The sequence below is a fragment of the Pholcus phalangioides genome, unplaced genomic scaffold, assembly GCF_987345545.1.
Source record: "Pholcus phalangioides strain wild (caught in Gottingen) unplaced genomic scaffold, Ppha-v1.0 ptg000040l_1, whole genome shotgun sequence".
In the NCBI taxonomy this organism is placed as follows: domain Eukaryota; kingdom Metazoa; phylum Arthropoda; class Arachnida; order Araneae; family Pholcidae; genus Pholcus; species Pholcus phalangioides.
Window position 1 is genome coordinate 4,765,489 of NW_028301626.1, and position 16,316 is coordinate 4,781,804.

Consider the following 16,316-nt stretch of genomic DNA (forward strand, 5'->3'; position numbering starts at 1 on the left):
GGCAAGAGACTTTGATAAATGTTGTTTCGATTTCTCAAATTATAAGTATTATGTTGTTTTATCTGTACTTTTGTATGTTTCGATCATTTCCAATAAGTCGCTTTCTATCTGGAAGAATGGAAAATATCAAAAGTCATTAAAGTGATTGGTATGTGAATATACAGGTTAGGCAAAAAGCCCATGCCACATTTTAAAATTTATAAAAAAAAATCAACCAATGCACATTAAAAACATGGTTCTTACGAAGATACTCATCATGGTTTAGAAGTTTTTGTAATAAATTCAAAAAATTGTTCTCACATAAAATTTCATTCACAAATGGAACTTTTATCATGAAAATTCGCATAATAGTGCAACTCATGGTGTCAGGAATTCCCTGGCCGCCTCCTAACAAAAGTGGGGGGGTTAAGTTCCCTTGCCTCCTAACATTGGGCCTCTTCTAACTAGATCATGGCCCAACGCTCTGTCACAATGAAGAAATTGCAGCAGGTGGTTGAAGAACTGGGTCGCATGGTTGAAGCTGTGCATGTATGTATTGTGTACCTGATATGAAGATTTTGTTTCTGTGCAATGCTTGTTATAGTGCCTCCATCTCCCATAAATTTTTCTAACCATGAATGAAGTGTAATGATTGAATAATTGTAGAGGCTTGTTGCCCTGGGTGGCAAGACTTTTCAACGGGGAGACCGGCTTGCATTCGCTTCTCAAAGTTCGGGGAACCACAGAAAACCAACTTCAGCCGACTACCACTGTGGCACCAGTGGAGTGGAACTCCTTTGCCGATGGGTTGTATGAGATGACTCTTGTAGTGGTTACATCTGTTTCCAGATTTACTTCCCCCCCCCTCCCGATTTCATCCAGTTGGGATATGTCAAAGAAACAAAGTTTATGCCTCATGTGTAACCAACATGCAAGGGCGGCTTGAGTCGTGCCGTGCCATCTTAATGCATGAGCCCTCCCGAGCTCCTCAAGAGGGTGGGGGGCCTCTCAAAAATGACAACCGGTTCAAATTTCCTGTAATTCGCCAGAGAGAGAGATAGGGTCTCAGATAAATAACTTTTCTCGTGGGCCTTATATGATGCTCTTAAGACGGCCCTGGGCTTGAGTTCACCTGCTGCCCAGCCTGATGTGCCACCCTAAAAGACGACCGTGGTTGGAGGCTGAAAGGGCTTTATACCGGAAGACTGGGATGGACCCGTATTTTTTTTATCCGTGCGAAGCCGCAAACTATTGTTTTCAACAAAATACTCTTGACCATGCTTCCCGCTTTTAAAGCTACTCCGGTTTTTTCGGTTCAGAGTTATTTTGCCCCCCTTTCATATAATTATATTTCCCACTCCAAATAAATTTTCCTACATTACAGCTCTTATTGATGAGACACATTTTCATTCCTTTTGGGGTTTTTTACTAACCTTTTTTATGGGCCGAATTCAGATTTGAGTTGATTTTCATGATTTTTTCCTTCATTTTCCTTTCTGATCCTTTAGACATAGACCAAAACTGCCATGAAAGAAAAATAAATTCCTACATGTTTTCTGTGCACTTGGGCCCATTCTCAAAGCTCAAACATACAATTGAACCTTTTTAACATCAAAATTAGGGGAGGGGTTCCGTTCTATGCATCGGACAAGTAAGGGCCGTATTCACCGACATGGTTTAAACTGTAGTCACAATTTTTGGATAAGAGATCAACATAGATTGGTTAAAAACCTGAATTTAACCCATATCCGTGTCGATCTCTCATAAAAAAATTGTGACTAGTTTAAACCATGTCAGTGAATACCGCCCTAAGAAACCGAAATCTCTGACTGCTCCCGAAATTACTTGCAAAAAAAAAAAAAGTTGCACATTTACTGTATTACGGCTCCAGGCTGTGTCTGCTCCGATGTAATTGGTATTGACACCTAAAGTTTTCCTTGTGTAGTTACTAAATGGCAGGCTGAGAGCAGCACAAAATGTTTGCAATCTACAGCAGAGCATATCTGCTAACACGAAAGGGGCCCCTGCAATAGTCAAAAGCACTACTTTGGACCTTTTTCTAAGGGGAAAAATTTTTTGTCGCCTAAATTTTTTTTGCAATTTGTCCAGCCGTGGTCTATGTATTCGTTTTTATTTTTTTTTTCCCAGCCCACAAATCATTTGTTCCATTAATTTTTTTTTTCGGCCCTCAAATTGTTTCTCTGATTTATTTATCGACATATTTTCCCATTTATTTGTTTTTAACGCTGCCGTAAATTATTTCTATTTTGCGGCGCCGGTCTGCCATTAGTATTGTTCAGTTACTTTCACAGGTCCTTAGTTGCAGAAAAACAGCTGACTCGGAATAGACCAACAGAGTCCGATACTACAGGGGTGAAGGACTTAGCGGGCTGTAGCCGGGGCATGTTCCTCATAAGTTCATGTCCTGGGCAACCACGACTGGTGTAACCCTTTGTAGCATTCTTTGAGGCAGGAGTAGAAGGACATTGGAGCGCCCATAAACCTAGGGCAATTACTATAATTTTTTGTTTTTCATGCTATAAATTCACTATAGAAGGGCCCAGTGGAGATCCCGAGGCCCCCTAAAACGATAAAATAAAATAAAAAGTTAATATTTTGTAAAAAAAAAATATATTAATATCTAAAGATGTAAACTTTTTTGCATCGGAATTTGCCCCGAAAATTTGTGAGCACTGGGTATATGTCCCGTTTGGCAAACGGGGCACATACCCAGTGGCTATATAGTTCAGGGCTGCGAATTCGAGGAATTATGAGAATTGGACCACGATGGAAGAAGGACCGTCTCAAGAACGTCATGTGCTCCCGGCCAAGTGATTTTTTCTGAGGCCCTACCATACAAACTTGCTGTCTCGCAAATTTCAACCAGATCTCATTTTTGTGAACCCATGCGTTAAGACGGCACTGCTTGTGACCCACGTGTGGTGAAACCATACAACAAAGAATTTATGGTTTAGAATCCTGTGGATTTTTTTTTTTAAATCCGGTTAATTTTTTACTGTGGATTTTTACTGCTGTGAACCTGTGTATAGTGCACTCCGAACTACTACTCGAAGTGGAAAAGGGGATATTTCAAGTTTTCACAATCATTACGCATTTATTAATGAATCAATTACGTTTATTTATCAAGTAACTCACACACATACACACATATATATATATAAATAACCAATGTACCAATGTTAAAAAATAACAAATAACAATTTAATTTTTTCTTTTTGGCACTGGTTCAATACAACAGCTGCGTTTATCTATTTTTATCTCTATCCCGCCACTTACACGTGAAAAAATTCTGATAACATTTATGATCAACAGATGGCGCTGCATAAATTTGTTTTTTTTCTCGTTTCAAAACTCAAATAAAAAAGTACCTGTGTGGCAAGCGGGATGCCCCGCCCACCAGAGAACCAGAAAACCGCGAAGATTCATTGCGTAAAGATACAGCCAAAGCTTTAGATACAGCGCCACAGAAGCCGAGAGAGAGAGAAAAAAAATACAGGTTTGTTTTTGAAATATATTTTTTTTGACTAATTCCGGGTGGTAGCATTGCTCAAACACAGCGACGACGTCAGTGCAGTGTGTGCATGTGCGTGTTGATGTGCAAAAATTGTTCCGCATGTAAATGAACATTATTTCCTTGGAATAATCTGGATTATTTACAAAAATCACCGTGACGTCGGATAGCTGAGAACTAAAAGATAAGGTAAGTTCGGTTTCATGATATCAGTTTTTTGATGTTTCGTAGTGATGGGAGAAAGTCACTGAAGTCATCAATGATGACTTAATATTTCATTAATGTTTTGGTAGTCCTGCCCCCCCCCCTCTTGGAGCAGGGCCCGAAAGTTGGGCTCCCCATAGCCTGACTTTTCACGGGCTCTTCTATAGTTAATATAACAGCACGAAAAGACATATGATAATTCTACCGGGCCCCAGAACTATATCCCCGTCATCCCCCACTCTTGGGGAGGAGTGAGTTTAGGCACTGAGCAAACATGAATTTTCTGGGGCACCCTTTAATATAGCGGTGAAAAAGGGACGTAGACAGATTTTTATCCTGGAGGGAAAAAACAATTCGCCCTGGCCCCAGCGCTGGAACTCGGGGCCTTTTTTAAGAGCACCATGAGCCCTCCTGGGCCAAGTGCTGTTTCTAAGGCCCTACCTGGCGAATTCTCAAAAAATTCAACTACTCTTTTCTCTGAAGCCCCGGGCCCTGCCAGATGTTCAGGCCCTTAGTAAACATGAATTTTTTGGGGTCCTTTTTTATACAGAGGGAGGGGCCTTTCATCTATAGAGAATTTTTAGCATGAGAAAACGAATATTAATTTTGTAATATTCCCAAGGGGGGTGACCTGGACTCCCACTCCTCTTCTCGATACGGCCTGGCTTTGAGGCCTTGCTATTATAGATGTTGCATATTATATTACCATCAAACTGAATTACACATTTAGGCAATATTCTACGGAAAAAGGAAGACGTATTAAAGACAGCCAATTCTCGGGGCCCTAAAAATTTCTGGGGACCTGGGCGCATTCCCCGTTAGCCCATGCGAGAAATAATCGCTTTATGTTGGATCTCGATTCTACTTCGGTTATCAATTCCCCCCCCCCCCAGTGTCATGCTTATCAGTCACCGCTAAAGAAAAATGTCTCACTGGCGAGATTTGCTTGTTTCCCTGACGGTGTGCCGCTGCATTCTAGTCCAGAATCGGGCAGGTGCGAAGGGGGCAGCCGCACTGGGCTGCTATATTTTAGGGCACAAAATGGAGTAAAAATACTCTGATTAAATTGAGTTACATTTTGACTTCTTAACATAGAAATAGCTTAAAATTCTGTTTCAAGGAAACCCGAAATTTTACGGGCCCTGGGCAAATGAATTTTTGGGGGGTCCCTTTTATAGTGTTCTTTGAGATGGGCGTGGGGAGAGACCTCTATCACAATTGAAAAGGCAGTCAATTTCATGGCCGTCGAAATTTTGGGCCCTGGGCACGTACTTATCCCGTTTGCTCGTGCGAGAAACAGGCCCTGCTCCAATTCAAGAGTGCACGCGGGTACGATGCCCCTGGTGCTGGTACAGAAAGAGCGCTTAATTCTCCCTTTAACGACGTATTTAAAACTACACAGAAGGTGGTGGTAGGGGGAGGGGGCAAACGCATGCTTTCTTCAGCTGAAAGAGTATTTATTTGCAGCTCTGGGTAGACTATCTGTTGTGCAGCAGCCCTGATAGCCCTTCCATTGTGGTGAATTGTGCTCAGATATTGTAGACATGGGCCCTACCTCTTGGGGGGGGGGGGCGGGAAGAGGGATTTATAGGCCGTGATCTTTGACGGACTACAGGACAGACATTTTTCAAGGCCCCGCTACAGTGAATTTATAAGGTGAAGGAACAAAATTAGTAAGAATCGCACTGTTCCCCCCAACGGTCTGGAACCCTGTCGGTTCCATAATTATAAAGTAATGATAATTTGGAAAATAAGTCAATCTTCCGGCCACTGTCACCCTCCTTGACAACATGGTACGTGAAAATTCAAGAATTTACCATTTCCACTGCAGAATATGGAAGACAGACGACAACATGAACACGAATCAAGAGCATTTCTCGCAACATTAATGTTAGGGAAGGTGTTTCCACCCGCGTCTCTCCTTACCCCTAATCAACGTTTATCCGCGGCTCCCCAGAGCAGTTTAACAAAGAATCTCTTCGAGAAGCCTTTGCCTGGCCCAGGGCCGTCTTAAGATTATCGTGGACCCCCCCCCCCGGGAAAATTGATTCTTCTGAGGCCCTACCAAACAAATTCTCGAAAATTCCAACCAGATCTCATTCTTGCGACGCCCCTCTTCGTATGAGGCCGCCGTGCCCGGATGGGCCTATGCCTTACGATGGCTCTGGTACGGCGGCCGTTCCGAGGCGTCCCTGATAAAGGTTGGCTGCGTAGTACAGTTTGAGAGCCGCTGTGGTGGTCGATTGGACATAATGACGGACTCGCGTCGCGAGGTTCCGGGTTCGAACCCCACCGTCGCCGGAGTGACGGTCGGCTGAAGTTGGTTTTCTGTGGTTTCCAAATTAAAGACGCGAATGCGAACCGACCCCCCCCCCCCCCGCTTTAAAAAAAATCTCTCCACAGAGAGCAACAGACCTACAAGAGGTACAAATGTAATTCAATCATAACACATCACTCTCTTCACTTCTGAAATATAGATGGCGGCAGTGAAAAATCAAACACAACACTACATACGCACGCAGACAGTTAGGTACACCTCCGGCGCAACTCACTAGGTAGTAAATCTCCCATAGATGGTGATAGACCTGAGTTGTGCTCGGTTTGAAAGAAAGAAAAAAAAGTAGTTTGTGAGAACCCCTGCGTTAGGGGTCACGCATACAAAGTTCAGAACATCATTGATGAGCTTGGGAATTTCATGGCCTCTCTAAGAAAAATAATTTACGTAATTACTCCCCAACTTACGAACTTTTCGAGTTACGAACAGAAATTTTTTGGAAGTCGTGATTATACAGCATGTAACAAAGATTGTGCATACAGTGTGATGGAGTACAAAATCCAGGATGTTAGTGTGTTGAAGGGAAAAAAAAAAAGTTCAGAAAGACGTTGTTTTGTTATACTGATTTTTTATAGCCTTAATGCATATTGGAAATACAGTCGAATCCCGTTTTAACGAATAACGAAAATCCCGTTTTAACGAACACTTATTGTAATCCGCCAGACAAGTTTCCATAGGAACAATGCAAAAACCTGGAATTCCTTTATAACGAAATTTCATTATAGCGAAGTGATTTCTGCGGTCTCCTGGAGTTCGTTATAACGGGATTCGACTGTAGTTTGACACAATGCGTTTTATGATAACAAAAAATATTTTAGTAATAATTTTCAACAATTCATTATTGGAATCATAAAGAGGCGCGGGGTTTTTTTCTTATATTTTCGTTACGAGCCTAATAATGAATGAAAATATTTCATGACTTGAATCTTTGGATCAGTGGCTGTTAACTTGGGGCGCCCTCATCCCCGGGTGCGGGGGAGCACTTTCAGGGGCGCGAGATAAGAAAAGAAAATTACACGTTGACCTGGAAAATTGAAATGATGACAAAAATTGAATTTTTCGATTCTCTTAAAAAACCTTAAATTATACAGATATTGACACTTTAGGGGTCATTCCAGTATTACGTCAGCATCGATGGGGGGGGGGGGGAAGGGGTTTCCGATTTGCGGACTTTCGATGGTGTGGGGGGGGGGTTTGGATGATGCTTACGTCATCAACCACCCTTTATGAAGATAAGAAATATTCTTAATGACATCTTATTTAGTGCGCCAAAAAGGGGGAAAAAAAGCTTTCGATAGTTATTGGGCACCTGAACTAACATTCCCCCTATTGATAAGTCCCCTACAGAGCCACTTTAGTGATCTCTGAATGTTTCACAGATCATTTAAGTGCTCTGGAAATATGTTCGGGCCACTTACGTGGTTTGGAACTGTGCCACGCATCACTCAAGTGATCCGTAATTATGCCACGGATCACTTGAGTAGTAATCTGGGAATGATCTGCGGGTAACTTGAGTGATGTAGAACCGCACTGGGGGGCCGCTTCAGTGCTCTAAAACTGTGCCACATGCCACTCAAGTGATCTCTAAATGTGCCACGGATCGTTCAAGTGTTCTGGAACTGTGTTGCTTAAGTGATCTTTGAATGTGAAAGTGATCTTTGAATGTGAAAGTGATCTTTGAATGTGAAAGTGATCTTTGAATGTGAAAGTGATCTTTGAGGATCATCTGAAAATGTGCCGCGGGCCACTTGAATGCTCTGGATTTGTGCCACAGGTCATTCAAGCAATTTGTAAATGTGCCACTTAGTTCATTTTTACAAAATTAGGTTTGGGGGGGGGGCAAGCCACAGATCAGATAACCTTCAGGGCCACAGTTGGTTCGCTAGTCAAGGGTTTACCATACATATGGATGAAAACCAGTCCCCCAGAAAAAAAAATTGCACGTTGCGAAAAAAAACCAGCCGATAGGTGGCGCTGGTACGAGCGACTTCGGTGGAAATATGCAAATGAGACAGACGGTTGTAAGAACTTGCGCTCCTCATCCGCAACCAGTTTACCGTTGCAAACCGTGTATGTCGACCTGCTGCACTCTGCCGTTGCTGGATTTGTGACTCGCCTGCAATGTGTTATCTCCTGTGGTGGTCATGTGGTACACGTACTGCTGTAATAAACGATTTGGAGGCATTCTGTTCGTTATTTGCGTATTTTTCTTTGATTTGTGTAAGTCAGCGCCACCCATTGGCTGTTTTTTTTTTCTGTCTTAATAATATTCCCGTGACTAGCGATGCTAACCCTGCAAACCGTTTTTTTTTTTCATTTATTCAAGCATAGAAAGTACATATACAATTGAAGGAGTTATACCCAAGGAGCCAGGAAAGGCTCATATTATACATTTAATACATAGACAAATCGACTAACTTAAAGTATTGAAATGATACACAATAGAGAGAATAATTAGTTATTTTTCCGGTTTTTATGAATTTTTAAATTTTCTACGGAATTTTTGCCCACCCTGTACATCAGTTTCCCAATTTTTTTTGTCCCATCTCCCCCCAACGCAATCTAACCCATAGAATCATATTTTATACCCGTAGAGAGCTTCTACCGCCTCCTGGAACATTACATCGCCCACGTTGGGAATCACTGCTGTATGTCATTTGGAAACGTGCAATTTTTTTGTTATACTTCAGAGGAGACGGGGAAATAATTCTCTCTAATTGGGTTTTTTTAGGACGCGGGGTGACTAAATAAAAATTTAGATTTTTAATTTTGTGACACACGCTCTCAATACTGGTATAGAGCGATTTTATAGGTAACACATTTTGGGCATTTTTTAGATCGGAAAAATTTCCCTACGACGAACGCTTGATGAGAGAAAGGCATGCTTGCGTACTATTTTGGTCACTCACGGGCGTACGCACTCTTTTGGTTGTTCCACGCTTACGCACTCTTTTGGTTGTTCCAAGCATACGCACTCTTTTGGTTGTTCCACGCTTACGCACTCTTTTGGTTGTTCCACGCTTACGCACTCTTTTGGTTGTTCCACGCTTACGCACTCTTTTGGTTGTTCCAAGCTTACGCACTCTTTTGGTTGTTCCAAGCTTACGCACTCTTTTGGTTGTTTCACGCTTACGCACTCTTTTGGTTGTTCCAAGCTTACGCACTCTTTTGGTTGTTCCACGCTTACGCACTCTTTTGGTTGTTTCACGCTTGCGTACTATTTTGGTCACTCACATGCTTGCGTACTATTTTGGTCATTCACATGCTTGCGTACTATTTTGGTCACTCACGGGCTTACGCATTATTTTGGTTGTTCCACGCTTACGCACTCTTTTGATCACTCACATGCTTGCGTACTATTTTGGTCACTCACGGGCTTATGCTCTCTTTTGGTTGTTTCAAGCTTACGCCCTCTTTTGGTTGTTTCAAGCTTACGCCCTCTTTTGGTTGTTTCAAGCTTACGCCCTCTTTTGGTTGTTTCAAGCTTACGCCCTCTTTTGGTTGTTTCAAGCTTACGCACTCTTTTGGTTGTTTCAAGCTTACGCACTCTTTTGGTTGTTTCAAGCTTACGCACTCTTTTGGTTGTTTCAAGCTTACGCACTCTTTTGGTTGTTTCAAGCTTACGCACTCTTTTGGTCACTCATGTTCACACTATCTCTAGGTCACTCTCATGTTCACACTATCTCTAGGTCACTCATGTTCACACTATCTCTAGGTCACTCTCATGTTCACACTATCTCTAGGTCACTCTCATGTTCACACTATCTCTAGGTCACTTTCATGTTCACACACTATGGGTCACTTTCATGTTCACACACTATGGGTCACTTCACATGCTTGCGCATTTTTTGGTTCATTGACATGCTCACACAACGCTCTTAGGTTGGCTATTTCACTCCTTTTGTAATCCACATGCTTGCGCACGCTTCGGGTCACTCCTTTGCTCACTCACGTATTTGCGAACTCTAGGTTACTCACTGACCTAGTCTCTCGCTCTCTGGGCAGAGGCGGAGATTCATGGATATAAAATTTTTCCACCGTTCTCCCACTGTGTGCTCACATAAATCTTTTTTTTGCAACATCTCAACCTTCAACACGTTGACGATGTCTGCTGTAGAGCGTAGTAGATAAAGAGCGCCCCCTTCTCTCTCGAAGGGTCAAAACAAATCGAACGGAGGAAAAACCGAATTTCCTACGCGAATACGAAAGCGATTACGAAACCGTACCCAGAATAATATCCTCGGACAATATCCCACACGTTTTCCAATCGCAAAAAAAGACAGATTATTACCATAAATATTTTCTTCTTGCCAATGTGCATATTTTATTTCACTCGTCAAACTGGTAAAAGAGGGGGGGGGGACCGGTATATCGAATGCGTAATGGCCTCTTCCGTGCACTGAATAATCGGCGAAATCCGAGATCCCCGGGCCTATTTGTCGGGCTCTAGCGTAAGATCCATCATCATCTAATGTATCTTATTATAATTTCGGGGTCGGTCAAGGCTTAGGCGGAGATACGCAAGGTCATATTCGTGCCATTGGCTCTATTTTTCCCTTTCCCCATTCCTTTCTTTCGTTGTTGTTGTTGCTCAACCGACCTGATGATGATGCACGCCACAAATGCTTGCAGCATGGGGCCCGCAGGCCGAATGTGGCCCGCTGCCTCAAACTCAATTTTTGAAAATGAAATAAGAGGCATACTAATTACCAGATAACGTAAGTGATCCACGCTGCAGTTTCATGATTACTTAAGTGGTCCGCGGAAAATTTCCAGATCAAGTGACCCGCGGAACGTTTACAAGATCTCTTGAGTCACCTGGGGCGTGGTTCCAGATCACTTAAGTGGCCCTGGAACATTCTTATTTCAATTAAGTGGCCCTGGAACATTCTTATTTCAATTAAGTGGCCCTGGAACATTCTTATTTCAATTAAGTGGTCCACGGCACATTCTCATTTAAACTTAAGTGGCTTGCACCACATCACTTGAACAGGCCGCCCTCACGAATTTACATACTCTAAGTGACCCGCGGCCCAGTTCCAGGTTACTTAAGCAGCCCACGGCACATTTACAGACCATTAAAGGGGCCCACGACATGTTTTAAAACTAATTCAGTGGCCCGCACTCCCAAAAAGGTTGAGCACCCTTTATGCACGCTGTAACAGGGGGTCCAGACATTCTGTGGTGGATTGGATTCTCTCGTAATACGTTCCTTGTTCAGTAGGTTCTCAGGTTTTACGGGAGATTCACCGACTGCCATTCACCGCCGGAAAATTCACCGAAAACAATTAACCACATGCGCAATTCACCGACATGACAATGCGCCGCTAGGGAAATTTACGCACGGAAAAAAATCATCGCTGGAAAAATTCACCGACGACAGTTTGTCATTAGTGATTAAGCATTCATTTTCCTGATTGCAAATTTCAGTTGAGACCCCCCAGGACCAATATTTTCATTCTCCGAGTGATTAAGCACTTGTGCAATCAATCGGCGTATTGGTACATTTGAGCGAATGCAACCAATAGGCTTATTAGTTGTTTTTTGTACGAGTTTTGTAGGAGATCTGTCATCGAATTTCAGCAGGATAATCCCGGCCTTCATAAGGGTTTTTTTACAAGTGATATTTGGCAATTTCACTGGAAATTCACATTTTAAGCTAGAATTATCGATGTCCCGTATTTTTCCACGATCAAATATTTGGTCACCCAATAATCCTAGTGAAATAACTTTCGCAGTATTCGATAGTATCTGATTATATATTTTTCATCAGAAAAGGGTTTTGAAAATGCAAACCTCGGTTATAACGACAGAATTTCGCGGAATTTTTCTCGCTTTTTACTTCCGTATCGTCGTGAACGAGTTTGGATATAGTTAAAGCAACGAGCTTTTACATTACTGGAAGCAGTATGGCGTCCGCGGTCTACGCCTTAGCAGTGGCAACACCTTCTATAGCAAAAATTCTCCGCGCGAAGATTTGACGTCACTGAAGTCGTTAATTTCACCTGTTGCCATTGGATATAGCAGTCCGACGTATGCGAAATCTTTACCTTTTTCTTTTTGCAGTATATCCAGTGACTATAGGGTGAAATGTGGGCGACTTCAGTGACGTCACGAGCTTCGCGCGGAGGCCTGCTTTAGAAGGTGCTGCAAGTTCTGAGAACTGTGTCCGCAACATCATTCTTCTGAAGATCACGTGACGCGTTGAATGTCGGCGCAATCTCCGTTATCTTCTTGTGGCATAAGTAGGAGTTTAAAACAATGAATGAAAGAAATAGTTTCAGCAACGATAGGATGATTTTAAAAGCAATGAAAGAGACAATCTCAGCATGTGATAATTTCAGAAATTAACGAAGGAGATAATTTCAGAAGTTCGTAATGTTGAAGTTCCGGTGCCTGAAGATGTTCACATTCGCCGGGTAGAAAGCGCATCAGATCTCCAAGCTGCGGTAACTGAGGTTGCCAGCAATGCGGATGTGGTGATTATGGCTACGGCTATTGCTGATTTTCGCCCCACAGCAGCGGCGGATAAAAAAAATTTAATGAAAGAAATTATTTAATATCTCTTTACCTTTGGAAGAGTTCTCTATCTCTTTTCTAAATCTTTAAAAGATAATTAATTGCAATGTTTAGGGATTGAACTGTACATTTCATTGGGGGAAATTGCCAGGCACGCACAGTTATAATTTGAACGCACAGTTTATATTAATTGAACGAGTGTGTGCGATTTCCTTGCATTCGATGTTGCTGCCGTCGCGGAGGCTGGATGCTCCCTCCCAGTAATATAAGCTCGATGAGTTAAAGCAGGGGTTCTCAAACTTTTTCCACCCGAGGCGCCCCTTTCCCCATATTCGATACTTATCCGCGGGCTCCGCAGAGCTGTTTAACGAAGAACATTTTCGAGAAACCTTTGTCAAGGAGGTCGCGACGTCCCGACAAAGGTTGGAGGCGCACAGTTTGAGAACCCGTGAGTTAAAGCCATAGTAGTTTTTGATTCATTGTTCAGGTTAGGTGAATCATCCCGTATTTTACGGGACAAGTTTTTCCCTCATTTTTGGCTCTTTGGAGGGGGCGATTGCTCTCCCCCCCCCTCCCAGATCCACGCATGATCCGAAGCAGACATCTTCAGCTGCGAATAGAGCCGAGGTGATATCTTCAGCTACAATTGAAGCGAAGGCGGACATCAGCAGTGAATGGAGTAGAGGTAGACATTCTCCGCCTAGAATGTAGCCGAGGCAGACATCTCCAGCTGCGAATAAAATCGAGCAGACACTATCAGTTGCGAATGAAATGAAGGCAGACATCTTTAGCTTCCAATGAAGTGAAGGCAGATATCTTTAGCTTCGAATGGGACAGAGACAGACATCATCAGCTGTGAATAAAGCAGAGGCGAACATATTAAGCTTCGAATTGAGTGGAGGTTGACATCAGCTGTGAATGAAGCCGATGCGGACATCTTGAGCTGCGAATAAAGCCAAGGCAGACACCATCAGCTGCGAATGTAGTGGGGAAAGACACCATTAAGCTCGTTAATTCGTATCATACATTATGGGACCGAAAAGTTATTTCCTCATTTTTTTTGGCTCTTGGGAGGGGTGCATAGGCGGAGATTGACTTGGAAGTCTGAGGGGCACGATGACGATGATGTCAATTCATACATACATATGTACATTAGATCAGTCGACTCAAACTTTGACTCTGGGGGGGGGGGGCAATGCCCCTTCCCCGTATCTCCGCCCATGGAGGGGCGATCGCCCCTCTTCAGGATCCGCGTATGGTTAAGGTTCCCAGAGTTGGGTTCGGTTTCCGAAGCATATTTGTACAGTTTAGGCCAAACTCACAACTGCTGACGCTGCCACCATATGGCGACTTATTTCGCCACCGTTGCCTTTGTAGTCTAGGGCGTTCACCCGGAATGTGGAAGGACGTGGGTTCGATTCCCCGCAAAGGCAGTTGTGTGAATTTTCTCTTTCCAAAATTCATCTTTGCAGCAGCCAGTTGTTAAAAACCTTTGAACAGCTCTTTACGTCTCCAGCCTGCAGCAGTTTTAGCAATAACGTTCGACGTAAATTGCATTTTCTTTGGCTGCAATTTTCGCAATAACGATAGCCTTTTTTTTATAAATGGGGATTTCATAATTTAGATTTTATGATATATATAAGACACTGCATTTTTAAACATTCAACCAATAATTATCATCACTTCATTGAGTAATATATCAATTATCAATGCTGCAAATTATTGTACACGGATTGCTTTTAATTACTTACTAGCTATAATACCCGGCGCTGCCCGGGTTTTCTTCAATGAGGCTTTTTTGGATCACGTGATATCTTCCTCTCTTTTTCTTGAGGGACATACAAACCGTGTGCAAGTTAACCAATATGGCGACTTCGCGATTCATGAAATAATTAAATCTAGATTTACAGAAACGTAGAAATGAATATATATTTTTTCTTTTTTAAGGGGTGCTAGGTATTTCGATAAACTTCCACCCCCTGAATTTCAACTTACCCATCTGCCTATTTCAGCTTTCAAAAAATGCTTAATTAAAGCTGTGGAGTTTTTTCGATGCACTTTTCACGGGCTCATAACTAATTTTAAAATATCCTAACCTACACGAATTTATGCAAATAAATATCAAAAGAGACAATATGGAGACATTAATTTTCATACTTTTTTTTTTTTTTTATTTTTTTTATTTGGGTCCTTCAGAAACAACTCCCCGTGTTCCACAGAGTATGCCACGAGGCTTACAAACGTAAGTAACAACAACAAACATATACGGTTCAAGAAACTCAAAATTTGCAATACAGCGTAATACAAAAGAAAGGAAAAATCAGATCAGTATGTACAATAACAATATACGAATGCACTTCAAAGCGCAATATTGCACCAGTGAATGCCATATGGTATCAATGCAATGAAAAAAAAAAAAAAAAAAAAATTCAATACACACACATGAATAGAAAAATATACGACCACACATAAGTATATATATATATCCACACATACACATATATATACACACACCAATACATACATACAAAGATAGTGAGAAAAAAAAAAAAATAATAATAATAATAATAATAATAACAATAATAATAATAATAATTAGTACTTAAATGGAAATTTTGATTAATTATTCAAGAATCGAAAACAGCACTTGCAAGGAAAATGAGAATGTACACATTGTATATACAAAAAATAAAATAGAAACCAATTATTTTTTCGCAAAGATATTTTGTACATATATTTTTAGAATGCGTAGGACTTCCTTTGATTTGACCAAATCGGACAATGCAGGCGGCCAAGAAATAGACAGTTTCTTAAGTTCTTTTCTGAAATGAACCCTCTCCTTCGTTAGATTTTTGCACGACAGAAGAAGATGCATAGGATCTTCTTCATTGGTTCCACATATACACAGCGAACTACTGGCAAGTTTCATTCTCGCGAGATAACTTTGAAAATTCCCATGCCCAGTAATAAATTGGGTCAGATGGAAATTTGTGGAGAAATGGTAACACTTCCTTCTCGCCGGAATCGAAGGGAAGAATTTCTTTACCGGCCTGGCATTTTTGGAACTGACATACTCTGTGTTCCACTGATGGATTGATTTGTGTCGATACACATATTTATAGTGAGATTTTGGGACTTTCACATTTTCTATGACATTAAGAAGTGTAGCAGACCGTGCGAGATCATCTGCCCTCTCATTCCCAATGATGCCACAGTGACTTCGAACATGTGTGAAATAGATTATATATTTTTTCTTTTTAAGATCATTTATAAGACATTGTGTCTCCACCACAAGTTTTTCTGTAGAATTTATTATTAATACTTGAGAAGATATAAATGAAATCAATGATAATGATGCTCGAATATCTAACTCAAAAGTATAGGTTTGGCTAATTACTTCGTATTTAATCTCCTGGGCTTCGTATATCTCTAAGCGAACTGAATATTTCAAAAATCGAGAATTCAATACAATTTTTAAAATTATTGATGGGGCGGAAAATCCCACTAATTTCCGCATTTCTACAGTAAAATCGACAATTTTAGCACTGATTTCTATGAGGATCACCCTTTTCCTGACTCTCAAAGCGATGCTGATGATGATTATGACGTCTATTCAAAAAGCCTCGTGACTGAGAGTATATTGAAAATGTGGCAAACCATTATAAAGGCATAAACTATTATACATATACTAACAGGATTAAAGAAGTGACAAACCGTTGTAAAGGCATATACACGTCTGAAACGCAT

The 16,316-nt window shown here is 41.6% G+C and overlaps 1 protein-coding gene across 2 annotated transcripts in view; it reads left to right on the forward strand.

Moving 5' to 3' along the window:
• Positions 1-3,274: 3,274 nt before the first annotated feature.
• Positions 3,275-16,316, forward strand: part of LOC149065304 (rho GTPase-activating protein 18-like) — a 234,053-nt gene continuing 221,011 nt past the window's right edge. Inside the window, exon 1 of one of the 2 annotated variants that reach the window (XM_089254179.1) lies at positions 3,275-3,496. The gene's annotated coding sequence lies outside the window, so the exon portion shown is untranslated. Of the gene's footprint in view, positions 3,701-16,316 lie in introns of both variants that reach the window. The other variant, XM_089254178.1, reaches the window with a different exon arrangement.